This window comes from Sinocyclocheilus grahami, unplaced genomic scaffold (assembly GCF_001515645.1).
Source record: "Sinocyclocheilus grahami isolate Dianchi unplaced genomic scaffold, SAMN03320097.WGS_v1.1 scaffold515.1, whole genome shotgun sequence".
In the NCBI taxonomy this organism is placed as follows: domain Eukaryota; kingdom Metazoa; phylum Chordata; class Actinopteri; order Cypriniformes; family Cyprinidae; genus Sinocyclocheilus; species Sinocyclocheilus grahami.
Window position 1 is genome coordinate 1,117,304 of NW_015505694.1, and position 13,765 is coordinate 1,131,068.

A 13,765-nucleotide genomic window follows, 5' to 3' on the forward strand; every position below is an offset into this window, starting at 1 on the left:
TTCAGTTAAATTTGATGGTGACCGTTTGTGGACTGCAGTCTTCAAGTCATTCCACAGATTTTCAATGGGGTTTAAAGTCTGGGCTCCGACTAGATCATGCAAGGACATTCACCTTTTTCTCGTTTAACCACTGTGTGGTCAGTTTTGCTGTGTGCTTCGGGACATTGTCATGTTGGAAGGTAAACCTTCTTCCCATTGACAACTTTCTGGCAGAGGGCAGAAGATTTTCCTCAAGAATTTTGTATTTTGCCCCATCCATTTTCCTTCTATCCTGACAAGTGCTCCAGTCTTGCTGCAGAGAAACACCCCCATAACAGCATATTACCACCTCCATGCTTTACTGTAGGAATGCTGTTATTTGGATGGTGAGCTGTATTGGACTTCCGCCAGGCGTATCGTTTGGTGTTGAGGCCAAATAATTCAATTTTAGTCTCGTCTGCCTCAGAATCTTCAAGGTGTGTTTTGGCAAAGCTCAGTCGTGACTACTTGTGGCCTTTCTTAAACAGTGGCTTTTTTCTTGCAACCCTCCCATACAAGCCACATTTGTGGTGAATTTGTGATATTGTCACATGCTCACAATGCCCACTAGTTGCCATAAATTCCTGCAGCTGCTTCAGAGTTGCTGTAGGCCTCTTGGTCACCTCTCTGACCAGTTTCCTCCTGGCTCTTTCATCCAGTTTGGAGTGACGTCCTGATCCAGGGAGGGTCTGTGTTGTACCAAATACCTTCTACTTCTTAATTATAGACTTCACTGTGCTTCTAGGCATTGCTAAAGCCTTTGAAAGGTTTTTGTATCCATCTTTTGACTTGTGCCTGCCCACAACTTTATCCCGGAGATCTTTTGACAGTGCCTTGCCTCCCTTAGTTGATTGTTTGCTTCAGTTGAACTACCAAGGCCTGAAATGATCCAGGAAAGCTCTTTTCATGCTGAGCTAATAAAAATGACCACAGCTGATCACAGTTGAAAGTCAAATCTTTGTGTGCCATTGAGAAGGTGATTAGCTACACCCGACTGAGTAATTTTTAGGAGGGGGGTCATCCTTTTTCCAACACTTAGTAAATACAGCTGGATAAAACAAAAACTCTGAAAACTGTAGTCACCACCACATCGAGTTTAACATTTCATCAATAACTGATTCTGTGCAGAACTTACTCATTGTGCTAGGTAGGTCCGCCCACAGTGAAATCTCACAAGTCCAAAATGTGTAAATTGTGTAAACATTAAATATGTTCTGACTGACTCTGATCACACTGTGCAGAATATTCATTTTCAGTACACTCTTAAAAATAAAGATTCTTAATTGGCATTGACGGTTCCATGAAGAACCTTTAACATCCATAGAATCTTCTATTTCACAAACGCTTCTTTATAGTGGAAGAAAAAAAATTTCTTCAAATTATTAAAATATTCTTCACACTAAGAAAAATATATATTTTTTTAACCGTTTACTGAAAGTTTCTTCTGGGAACCAAAATGGTTATTCTACGGCATTGCTGTTAAAATCCCCTTTTGAAAGATTTATTTTTAAGAGTGTTAGACTGATCTCCAGGGGGTTTGGTTACAAATAACATTAGAAATACCTGGAAAACCACCAACTCTACTTTATCGCGAATATTGAGTAATAATTAAGTGTTACTTAGATGCAACTTGCACTCAATACACAAACAGGAACTGGTTTTATTTGTTTTTGTCATAAGAATAGCATTTATTCAGTTACTGAATTGATGGGTTTGCAAAGTAAAACTACTGTCAGAAGGCGATAACAGCACTCTGTTGTTTGTTTGAAGTGCTCTTTTGTATTGTTTGCTCTCTGTCTTTCCTTCATTTCTCAGTAAGTGCACACATGTAATTTTGCTGCTTGAATTATACTGGAAATCATCATTTACAAAGCTAAATATAAACTGCTGTACAATATGCAACATTATTTTCATTGTTCTTTTGACAGCTAGATTCACTGTGGTTAGAGATGGAGAAGGCAATGATGCCCCTTTATTATTTCTGCATCACTCTGTCACCATCCTCACTGTCTGTATGTCAGTCTGTCTCTTCGAGAATAGAAAGACACTTTCTTTTTTCAAATTCTGAACTGTGAGCGTCTGGCCATATTCAGAGTGTACCGCCGCCACTGGGGAGCCATCCGCTGGGTACCACTGAAATGGAATGGTTGAAATGTTCCTGTCCCTGCCTCTCTCCAGAGTGTGCGCACGTGTACAGGCATGCATGCATGCATCTGTCCATTTGTCTTTGCATCTGTGAATTTGGAGGGAGATTTGTTAGGATGTGGTCCTGCTTTTACTAGCAGACCAGGTCATGTGCATTTTGTTTGTTAGAGTAAGTGATCATGTCTGTGTCTGCTCGCTAAATCACTCACACAGATGGAGGATTTAAAAAAAAAACACACACACAAAGACGAGCACAAGATGCAATGGCCAAAAAGTGATATGGCATGGTAGTGTTTTTTTTGTTTTGAGCACTGATGCATTTGTAGTGAACCGGTCATTAAAGGCAGGCTAATTTCACAAGATGCTCCGTTTTGTGCAGACATCAGATTCATTTCTCTGTCTCCTCGGCTTTGAAAGCTCATTAGATGTCGGGGCACTGTTGAAATTGAATTATCAGTTGCCCTGTTTCGTTTTCTGGCACAAATGCAGATTCGCTAATTCGTCTAACCTTGAGGTGAAGAATGGAGACCTGGTCTGAAGCATGGAGGGCTTTGTAAATGTGTTGAAAGAGAGGGCTGTAGATCAGAATCTTGGGAGATAATGAGAGCAGGGGCTGATTATTTTTTGGTAATATATTATCCTTATTATTTTGTTATATATATATATATATATATATATATATATATATATTAAAATTACATAACAGATTTCTGAATAAATATTTGAAATTATAATGATATTTCATAATACTACTGTTTTCACTGTATTTTTGATCAAATAAATACAATCTTAGTGAGTTTAAGAGACTGCTTTCACAAACATATAATACATCTTTTGAATTTCACCAAAAGTTTAAATGGTGTGTGTGGATGCATGTATAATATCCACTAATCTGAAAGTGCTGATGCCTCCTCTCCATGCTCTGTCTTCTGTCCATTCAGTCACTCCTTTCAGGTCTTTATAAAGAAGAGCTGTCTTTCACTGGGAACCCTGCTTTCTGTTTTAGACCCCCTGCATGGATTTCAGCAAGGCCACAGCACCACTGGCCTGAGGGAAGGAGAGAGTCTATGAACAGACATAAAAAGAGAGATAATCTTGATTTGACTTTGTTGAACATAGAGCTCAGAGCTCAATGTAGATATCTCAAAAGCTTTAAGTGATCAATAAGTTATAAGACACAAGAGCAGTGCGAACAAGAACAGTATGTCCTCATAAAGCAAAATGAAACCTTTGTAGGACACCTTTCATAGAAAAAGCATACTTCATCAGTGCTGCTTGAAGAAATGTTATTTAGTTCAATATCTGAAGAAATATTCCAGGTGCTACATGTGCAGCTCATTAAACCGCATTTCTGGCAATCATTTTGATTACCATAGAATTTATTGGGGAAAAAAACTGTTAAAATAACTTTTACAGTGGCAGTAAAGTATGACAAGTTAACACTAGTCACACTAGTCTAATGTTAACACATGCAATGTTTATTTCTTAGTCATAACTAAGCTATATATACTGTATACCTATATATATATGTTTTTTAAAGCATATATTTGAACACTTACTTTGTCCAGTGAACTTTCATTGTAAATACCTTGCTGTAACCAGAAATTTTGCTTTATTAAAATCTAGAAGGGACTAATCGAAATGATCTTCGGAGGTACAGATAATCACCATTAAGCTGTAAATGCCATCGATAGAATTTAACCCTGAAACATTCCTTTAAGATAACCTTTTGTGAAAAGTTCAGGTCAGCTTGACTCATCTTTAACAGCAGTTAAAGAGTTAAACCCCACTGATATAGTCCAAGACGAAATAGAGGAAAGACTCTCATAATTGAGTTAGTGCCTCCCTAGGAAGTGGATGCAAGAATAAAATGAGTTTTTATAAAAGCTTTTCTGTGGATTGTTTCACTCAAAAGTACATAAAAGCCTCCTCAAAGTTTCTTGCTTCTCTTGCCCTCAGCTGAAGTATTCCCAGTGGATCACAAACACATACGCACACAGCGCTAACCCACCAGAATAAAAGTGTTGACCTCTCGAGCAGGGAGGCACACTCTGTCTGTCCTCTTTTTGCACCCTAAAAACACAAACACACACGCATTCACATCTGCGTTCATGAAAAAATAACGCAGGTGTTCCATTCAGGCCTGCATGCTATCACTCTAAAACCCTTCACCTCAACCCTGGGTCATTAATAATGCTTCAGCTGTGAGGAAACAAGACTTAGTTTGCACTTACGAGATCAGAGCGTGCGAGTGTGCAACAAACAGCCAGGTCAAAGATGCATTATTTTTCTTGTAGTCCTTTTGCAAAGCCTGACCTGTAAAGCAGTTGGCTAGATTTTCTTTTTCTTTTCAAAAAGGCATAAAAGTCTTGGCACATCAAATTTTGCATAGCTCCCTTTTTTTATATCTTGTTGATATTGATGTCATTCTCTCAATAATAACCACATAACCTTCTGTATTATGTCAGCATGACATGAATGTATTAATGCATATGTTTTGGTGCCTGTACGTCCAGACACTGAATGTCTTTGGACAGGACTGATTGATGGATGGATTGACAAGGATATTATGAATGTGAGGATTGAAAATGGCCTAAAATCTGTGTCAGCCATGGAAGTGAGGAGCAGATGAGTCACAGACTGTCTGATTGACTCACAACAAGACTGCCTCTGCTTTAGCAAACACATGCTCAAGCATGTCAACATTACTGGTGCAAATGCCAGGCCTGATCCCCCAGCATACAGCCAATGTGTGGTGACAAGACTCTGACCACTGCTCGCTGCTGTCCTGTAGAGGCATTGTGGGGTTTTGAAAACCAGACATCATGATGTAACAGGCATGCAGTGGATCTGAAAATTATTTGGACATTTAAGTGAACATCATTGCATTACATGTAATGATATTATTTTGAATCGTAAATGTAATACATTTATTTAGAATTTTAATTTGTGATTGTTGTGATGTTTAATATAAAGTAATTGTGATCAGTTGTGCTGAATTGCTCATTCATAGTGTATATGACTCAACTTTTGTGACCTATGCTCATGATAATAGCACTGAATTGATTACAGTGATTTATATTCATGAACAGCCCCTAAATAACCAAACCTGATGTAAATTTCGGCTTCATAAAATGCAAAACTGTGAACCACATATTAATTTCCCTCTCTAAGTGATGTGTCAATGTACATTTTCTACCAGGGGCCTCGATACAACTTTAAATTATTTAAAATAAAGATAGAACAAGCATTAAAATGAACTAAAGCAACTAAAAAGTTATATTTCTTATTTTAATTCTTATTTTTGTTTCTTCTTCTTTTTCTTTGAATAATTCTGGACCTAGAAAAGTCATATTGTCATATATAGTGTTTCAGTCAATGGGGAACAGTAACTATTTTGTTTCTAAATATTTTATTTTGTGTTCAGCAGAAGTAAGACATTCTTACAAGTTTGGAACAACATTATGGTGAGTAAATTATGAAAGTTTTTATTTTTTATTATTTTTATTTTTTTAGGGTGAACTATCCCTTTAAGAATAACTAAAGTGTCTAGATACTTTCTGGGGCACTGTATCTGGCTTTCACTCTTTCTCTGTCCTTCATTCATAGTTTGGAGCATCACAAGGTGACTGCTGATATTAAGCGCTGCTCTGCTGCGGCAGGCCGGCGCCCTGATGGCTGTTTCATGTAGAGCTGTAGACTGCTTTCGCCACGTTCCATAAACTTGCTTATTATTCAGTCGCCCAATGTGATTGTGTCTTGTTGTTTCCAGTGGAGAGGCAAACAGAGCTAAACTCTCCCCCATAAACACCATCCATGCTGCTAAAACACGCAGTTACACAGATCTATTGATCAGAAGCAGGACACGCAGCTCCATATCCACATGTACATGCATGGCAGCCTCAGCCAATCTGGACAGGTGATGTGGTGTGACTGTTAAAACGCAGCTGGTGGTATGTGTGTGTAAGTGTGGTAAACGACTGGCATCCTGGAGGTTAGGCAAACAAAGCTGTCAAGGGATGATAGGGGCCCATTATGGGAGGAAGAGAGGAGGAAAGACAGCGAGATAGAGGAAGATCCATCAGTGGCTACGTAGACCAAGCAGCTTAGCTTCCCGCAAGCTTTGTCACCACAAAAAACAGAGATCTGTTTGAGTTAGATGAATGTCCTCGGAGAGCAATGTGAGAAGATTGTGTGTGTGTTTGCGGGCTTGCTATGTACACCAGCCTCAGTAAGTCTTAACAGTATGAAAACAGGCGTGTAAGAGAACCAGCCACAACATTTTGCAAAGGCCAGATGGCCAAGATGCTCTGGCCAAAGAAATGGAAAAAAAAGTCTCTCCAGCTTTCCCACCAGCTGTGTTGTAATAAAACACATTTATATCATGATGGCTGCACCATCCCAGTAGTGTGTTTCCAGTATGCTCCATTTATGTGGCAGCATGGTACGCTGGGCAGAATAAATGTGTTTGCGAAACGATGTATGTTATAATACATCGTGTACACTCACTAAACAAAGAGTGACAGCTTTTGTTCAGGGAAGTCGTGGCCTAATGGTTAGAGAGTCGGACTCATAACCCAAAGGTTGTGGGTTTGAGTCTCGTACCGGCAGGGATTGTAGGTGGGGGGAGTGAATGTACAGCACTCTCTCCCACCTTCAATACCACGACTGAGGTGCCCTTGAGCAAGGCACCGAACCCCAACTGCTCCCCGGGCACCGCAACATAAATGGCTGCCCACTGCTCCGGGTGTGTGTTCACGGTTTGTGTGTGTTCACTGCTGTGTGTGTGCACTTTGGATGGGTAAATGCAGAGCACTAATTCCGAGTATGGGTCGCCACACGTCACTTCACTTTTTTTTTTTAGTGGTTATGAGCACTCTTTACAAGCTTTCTAGTCAATAATCCATTTAAAATGTAGCCTAGAACTTTGTTTTTCGACCACACACCCATTGCAAAGTTTCGGGAATGATGTCAGTATATTTATGCGGGATTCACTCTCTAAGTAGCAGTGATTGACATAGTGATAACCATAGCAACAGACGGGACAAAATATGTGAAAATGTGCATTAAGACTAGAGCACCCTCACTCATTTCAGAAGCAGCCTCAGTGATTATTTCTGGAACCTGGTTGATAAGCTTTTATTGCAAAACTATATACAAAAACAACAAAATACAAATGCACTAATTCAAATAATTGAATAAATGCATATTTACAATTTAAGCACTTAACTAAAATAAGTAGGCTATTAATAAAATAAATGACTAGAGAAGGCTGACTATAATCAGCTTGCTTCCACTTAGTGAGATAAGCCTACTCCTCACCTGAATTAGAAAAAAAGCTCTTCGTCTTCAGTGATGCGAAGACAACGTTTGAGCGTGTACACGCAATATCTGAGCGAGAGCAGAGCCAATTCATAAAAGAACAATATTTAAAAGCACACGTCCAGTTTTGTGTGAGTGAAGGAAATCCACTTGGGAGTGGAGAGATTCGTCCTCGTGCACATGGATCGCGTAACATTCTGCGCTCTTGACATTGTCATTAAGATCACACTATAGAAACCGCCAAAATATTAAGTATAAAGAAGATCAGAAAGCGGCCTTTGGCAGCTGCCTACACATTCCAGGATCCACCACTGCCAGATGCAGTTAGAAATTTACTAAAAACAAGCCTATCGCAAGACATCTGGTAGGGGGGGCACCTGGGGTGGCCAGCCAAATTTCAGGGGGGGCCGGTGCCACCATGTGGACACGCCCTTGTCAGTCGGAAGTATAAATTATGATATTAATTTAAAACGGGGTTATGTGGGTGGATTTTCACATTGGTCTGAAAAAAAACTGCAGACGGGATTATTGAAAATGCACATTCATTGTCTGCCAGCAGGAAGCGCTTTTGGAACATCAGAAATACAGTGGGTTTCCCCGGTAACGGCTGTAAACAAAGCAGCGCTGCTCATAAACGCTACTTTATAAGATAAAATGAAAATGTCACCGAAACTTTTCTGAAGACAGTCAGTACCCTTCAGAGATTAATTCATATAAAAACTTGAATTAGTGAGAATGAGAAAAATATAGCCTATATTGAGGAGGAAAGTCCACTGATGAGTTACTAGCGTAAGCCTGTGTGCCAAAGGCTGTCTAATTCTAAACTTTAAAATGCACTTATTTTAGTTATTTTATCTACAAATTTAAATGAAAATATATGAAAAATAATGAAAGGGAAATTATACATTTGCACACCTAAGGATTATATCAACCAAACAAGTAACTGCATATGTGTCCTCTACTTGGGTCCTTCTCATAAATGAGTAAGTGGCATTTAAAACAATAAACATATAATATGCACTGTTGGCAATATTTAATTACAGCTTCAGATACATGATATTTTCATTTGCTACAAGCAGGATACACGAGAAGTGTGTTCAACCCGGACACGCAGACGGTTGTCGTGGTGATAAACACAGTAAAAAGCAACCATTCTCATGTCAGTGCTTATAATGTGCATCTCGTATATGAAAAGCATTTTAGGGGGCCCAAGGCGGTCACCTACCTTTGCCTAATGGGTAAGTCTGCCTCTGGTTCAAGACATGGTTACGGCCTTGCTGTACAGTATGTCATGTGGTAACAGCTAACATTATCACACATTTTATTGGTATTTCTTCAACTGAGTATTTTTTTTTCACTTTTTGTGATGCCCAAACTTGTTTTCATTCTTCAAATCATTTCGTTTCTCTATTTATGGATATTTATATAGAATGAAATATGACCCTCACTCAGCCTCCACCGTAGTCACTAGGGCACGCCGCACATCAGTATGCGGATATGACCTGTGCAGTTGTGCGGTCAGCGGCGAGGTGAGCTCGCCACATTCGTAAATCCTGTCCCGCTGTCCCCAGCTTTCTCCTCTGCCGTCAACCTGCAGCCCACGGGAGCCGTTAATGGAATGTCAAATCAGAAGTGGGCTGAATGGGTGACAGAGTAGTCAATAAGGCTGGGATGTTCCGTCTGGTTGAGGTCACGGCCACCCTGTCTGTGCCCTTGTTGCTTCTAACAACAAACATGGAATAATTTAGCTTTTCTGGGTTTGGAGATGAGTTGAATTATAAAGTCACAACACTCTTTTCTGTGAAACATAAGGTTTGTTTACTTGCACAAAATGTCGTCAGTGAATCCAATCCGATTTCAGATTCTTACATTTCTGTTTATATGAACACTACACGTTACAATCCGATTTACATATTAGTTTCCGTACAAAACATAGCACATGCACATTCTGAACGGAAAGCCACCTCAATAATGTCACCAAAAAGATTGCTAACTTATATGTCAAGAGACCTTTTGTAAATATTCACACTCTTCCACTGACCAGTTTGGAAGATGTGAGATAAATAAACATAAAAAAGAATGCTGAGTTATGTAATGAGAGCTGCTTTTTTAAAAAAAGCTAATATTTAGTAAACAGTCACACTCCTCCACTGACCAGTCTGAAAGATGTGAGATGTAAATAAACAAAAAAGAAAGCTGATATTTATATGTCAATAGCTGTTTGGAAGATGTGAGACTTGAAAGTTATGTGAGAAAGTAGTTGAATTTAAGTGCCAACATATTTCCAGTTGATTGGATTATTTCAGGTCTACACCATCCCTTTAAATTCGATCGAAATTTAATTCAGATAGAACACAATCAGATCGACTGGGGCAAGGAGCTATCAATCTGATTATAAATAGATTATTTGGGTGTGTAATTTCTTTTTTTAATATTGGCTATATAGTGAACACGTATAACTCATGCTCTTCTAAAATTAATAAAGCATCAACTTCATGTTTTAATGAAGCCAGTATAGAGATAAAAGAATGGATTCATTTTATTATATTATATTTATTATATTACTGAAATATAGTTTTTATTTTTTAATCCTGGAAACTCCATATGTTTGCCACCCCTTCTCTAATGCCATTTAACAGTATCGTGCTTTGGGACAAGCGTTCCCCCAGTCATCAAAGCCTACTGGGGATTGTTAAAAATCACACAGATAAAAGGCAGCTTTTGCAGACTCTGTGCTGTGCAATGTGATCTTCAGATACTCCCAGGCTTTCATTCGTTTGGCACCTCTCTTTGTTTCCCCGTCAGATCTGTCATTCAGTTTGATTCTGTATTCACATTTAACTTTGCTCCATCACCAAGCACTATTGGAATTACGGCACTTTTTTAAAAACTGAATTATAGATGGTAACTTATAAGATGCTCAACGAAACTGTATAAATGTTTACAAAATGCTGAGGTGATTTATCGTCAGCCTTGCTGTAGTATTGTTTTCGCGTTCTTAGTCTGCTGTGCTCAAGGTTAAAAGAGGACTGAGCTGAATGTGTGCTTGCACAGATCTGAGGATGACCATCACTCAAAGTCACCTGCTTTATTCTCAGTGATGCAGTGCCATCAGTGTTATATATTAGTTCCCACGTCCATGTTAAGGAAACTCAATAGAATATGTTTAAATAATGTATCTGAAAGGCCAGAGGTTTGCATGTATTGTCAGAATGATGACATGATCCCTGCCTCCAAGTGTCAGAAAATGTTATAGATCCTGAATGATAATATTCCTGCTCGCTTTTGATGAATTATTTAAACAAAAATTGTTTTGTAAACAAAACATATTTGTAAGTGACAACTAGAATGAGAAGCTTATCAAAACAGTATAACTCTCTGGCCGATTCGGATTCATAATTAATGAAAAAAAACAAAAAAAAACAAGCAACAACAGAATATATGTGTAATACGTGTGTAACCTTTAAGCCGTCATGTTTTCAAAAGAACCGTTTTGTCAAAAAAAAAAAAAGATACTTGTTTGCAACAACCGTGAATTGTTTGGCTCAATGACTGTCAAAAATAACGAGCAGTTTGCTTTACAAATCACCTCACACAGTGAATAAAGTTCAGCTTTATGGAACGCAGCCTCGTCTTAGTCAGAAAACTGTGAGAGGACCTCTGTTCTGCTCAGCGGTTCTTGTGAATGCTGTGATCTGTCAGTTTTTTGCTTACTGATTGCTGTATACGGCATAATTAAATGTGTTTTTGAGGTCATCAAAAGTTATTACATAATTGGAAAATATGAATGCACATGCTCATTAAAGAAAGAATCTATGCTATGTAACATGCACAGAAGACTTATGAGTTCTTAAAGGGACAGTGAAACTATGTGTTTTATATAATGATCCTCAGTGGTGTAGTGAATCGGCTCAAAGGGGAAATATGAATAATTAATCATAACTAGTTATAATTAATAATAAATATTTAGATCCGCTGTAAGTATTTATTTGACCTCTCAGGGTGAACTGTCTGTCAATTCTAATAACGTTAATTTCCTGGTTAAGGGAAATAACTTTCTTACTGTACAATACTATTCATGTACTAGCATGTAGCAGAAATCTGCATGATTAGGGACCACGATTATGAGCAAACAATGAACAACCTCAGGTGTGATACAAGACTTTATTAACTACATAAACACTTAAACTAGTCTAACATACACACACACACACACACACACGCATACAGTTGGTATAGGAAAAGGGTTAAAGCTTTATCAGTAAAGAGAAGAGAAATAAAAATGTAGCGTCTCGACCAATCTGACACACTAATTTTTATTTGATTTAACAAATCAATTATGTGCAGTCTCAATAACCTGGAGCTCAACACGCTCAAAACTGTGGAGACGATTGTGGACTTCAGGAGAAACCCCCCTGCTCTCCCCCCACTCACCATCATGGACAGCACTGTGACTGCAGTGGAGTCATTCAATTTTTTTTTTTTTATTAATTTTTTTTATTTTACTATCAGTGTTTTTTTGTTCTGTCACTGTCATTCTGTTACACTGTGGAGGCTTCTGTCACAAAAACAAATTCCTTGTATGTGTAAACATACCTGGCAATAAAGCTCATTCTGATTCTGATTCAGATTTTTACTGTGCATTGTGTCTTTCCTATGGAAAATGTAGTGAGTTTCTCTACCCACATTCCTTTGGGCAATAAAACCAGTGATATCAGCATTGGTTGCCATGGAATCAGAGGCCTATTGTCGTTCGCAGACATCCTGGCACCCAGTATGTTTATTGGGTGAGGGGTCTGTGACTAATTGTTAATCTAATGAATAACTGATTTGGTAAATCTAATGAAAAATGGTATGTCTGATTGGTCCAGATGCTACAGTGGGGTCCAGTGTCATCATATGGACAAAAGCTAAGAAGTACATTCTTCAAAATGTTTTTTTTTCAACAGAAGAAAGTAAGCTTTACAGGTTTGGTTGAGCAAATGATGACATAATTTCAATTTCATTAAACTATCCCTTTAAGAAAATATGTTAAAGTAGTTTAGTTACCTGGTGAAGTTCCCTATATCTAAATATACCTTGTTAATCTCTCACTGAAAGGTGTATTCTCTTCTGGCTGCTGTGGAACATCAAGCAGAGTTGTGGAGGTTGTCATGTGCCACATTCACTGGCACCCAACAGTGGGAGATCTTCAGAACCATCTCCTCTTCCCCACTGTGTGTTCTGACACTCAACCCTTACTCGCTCAATTCATCTCTGTCAGGACACTGCTGACGACGCTGTTTGATGACTCCTGTTGGCTCCTCAGGTGTCACCTCACAAAGCCCTGAGGGTTTGTATGCGGTCTCATTGTTCTCATTTCTTCAGAGAATCGTCACCACAATGGAGACCCGCTAGTGCCATTCTCGCATGGCATGCCATGGTCGATAAATGAGCGGACATAAGGGTGAATGCAAGGACGATTTTCGTGCAACTCGTATTGAGGTTTGTTTTAAATGCTGTGAAACGGGATAGTTTGAGTGATTACACATAATGTGTTTAGCAGTAAAGGTCAAAAGCTATTTGTCATTAAGAGCTCTGCTTAATTGATGGTTTTGAAAAGGTTGTTTGGGACATTCAAAAAAGTAGCAAACATACATTACCAAGGACACTGTGTCCTAGTAGAGTTTTCAGTGGTCTATGCCCATTTAAGGTAAACCGTGAAGCCGGTATTATGCGATTGCTGTTGCCATGAGGATGCGGGCAGAGTGGTGCATCTTTAGTAGAGCTCCATACAGGACAATCACGAGGGGGGAGAGAGAGGTGCAAGGAGGCAGCCACTGAAGCAGAACAACATCTGCACACAGTGTGCAGGACTTCTGCATTAACACATGGCTCCTGCCGCGCAGCGCTTTACGGCCTAGCAGGCTGTGACCTCCCACAAGCTCAAGAGGAGCTCTTCCTCTTAAAAGCCAGCTGTGCCCTTCTTTCTGCCAGTCAAACACTCCACAGTCCAGCTGTTCAACTGAGCCCGACAAGGGATCCCTGGCTAGCTGTTTTATTCCTACAGTGCTGGTCTAAAGATACATGGTAAAAAGTGCAGGGCAGGTAACTATCTGAGTAAATGATTACCTTGATAAGTGTTTACTTTCTATTGAAGTATATGCTTTTTTTTTTTTTTTTAAATCACAGACCTACTGTGAGAAAATATCCAGTGATTGTGTGAAAGTTTTATTTCTTTTTTATTTGTTTTGAAGAAACATTCCATCCTTTAAAAAGCATACTAATATATATATATATA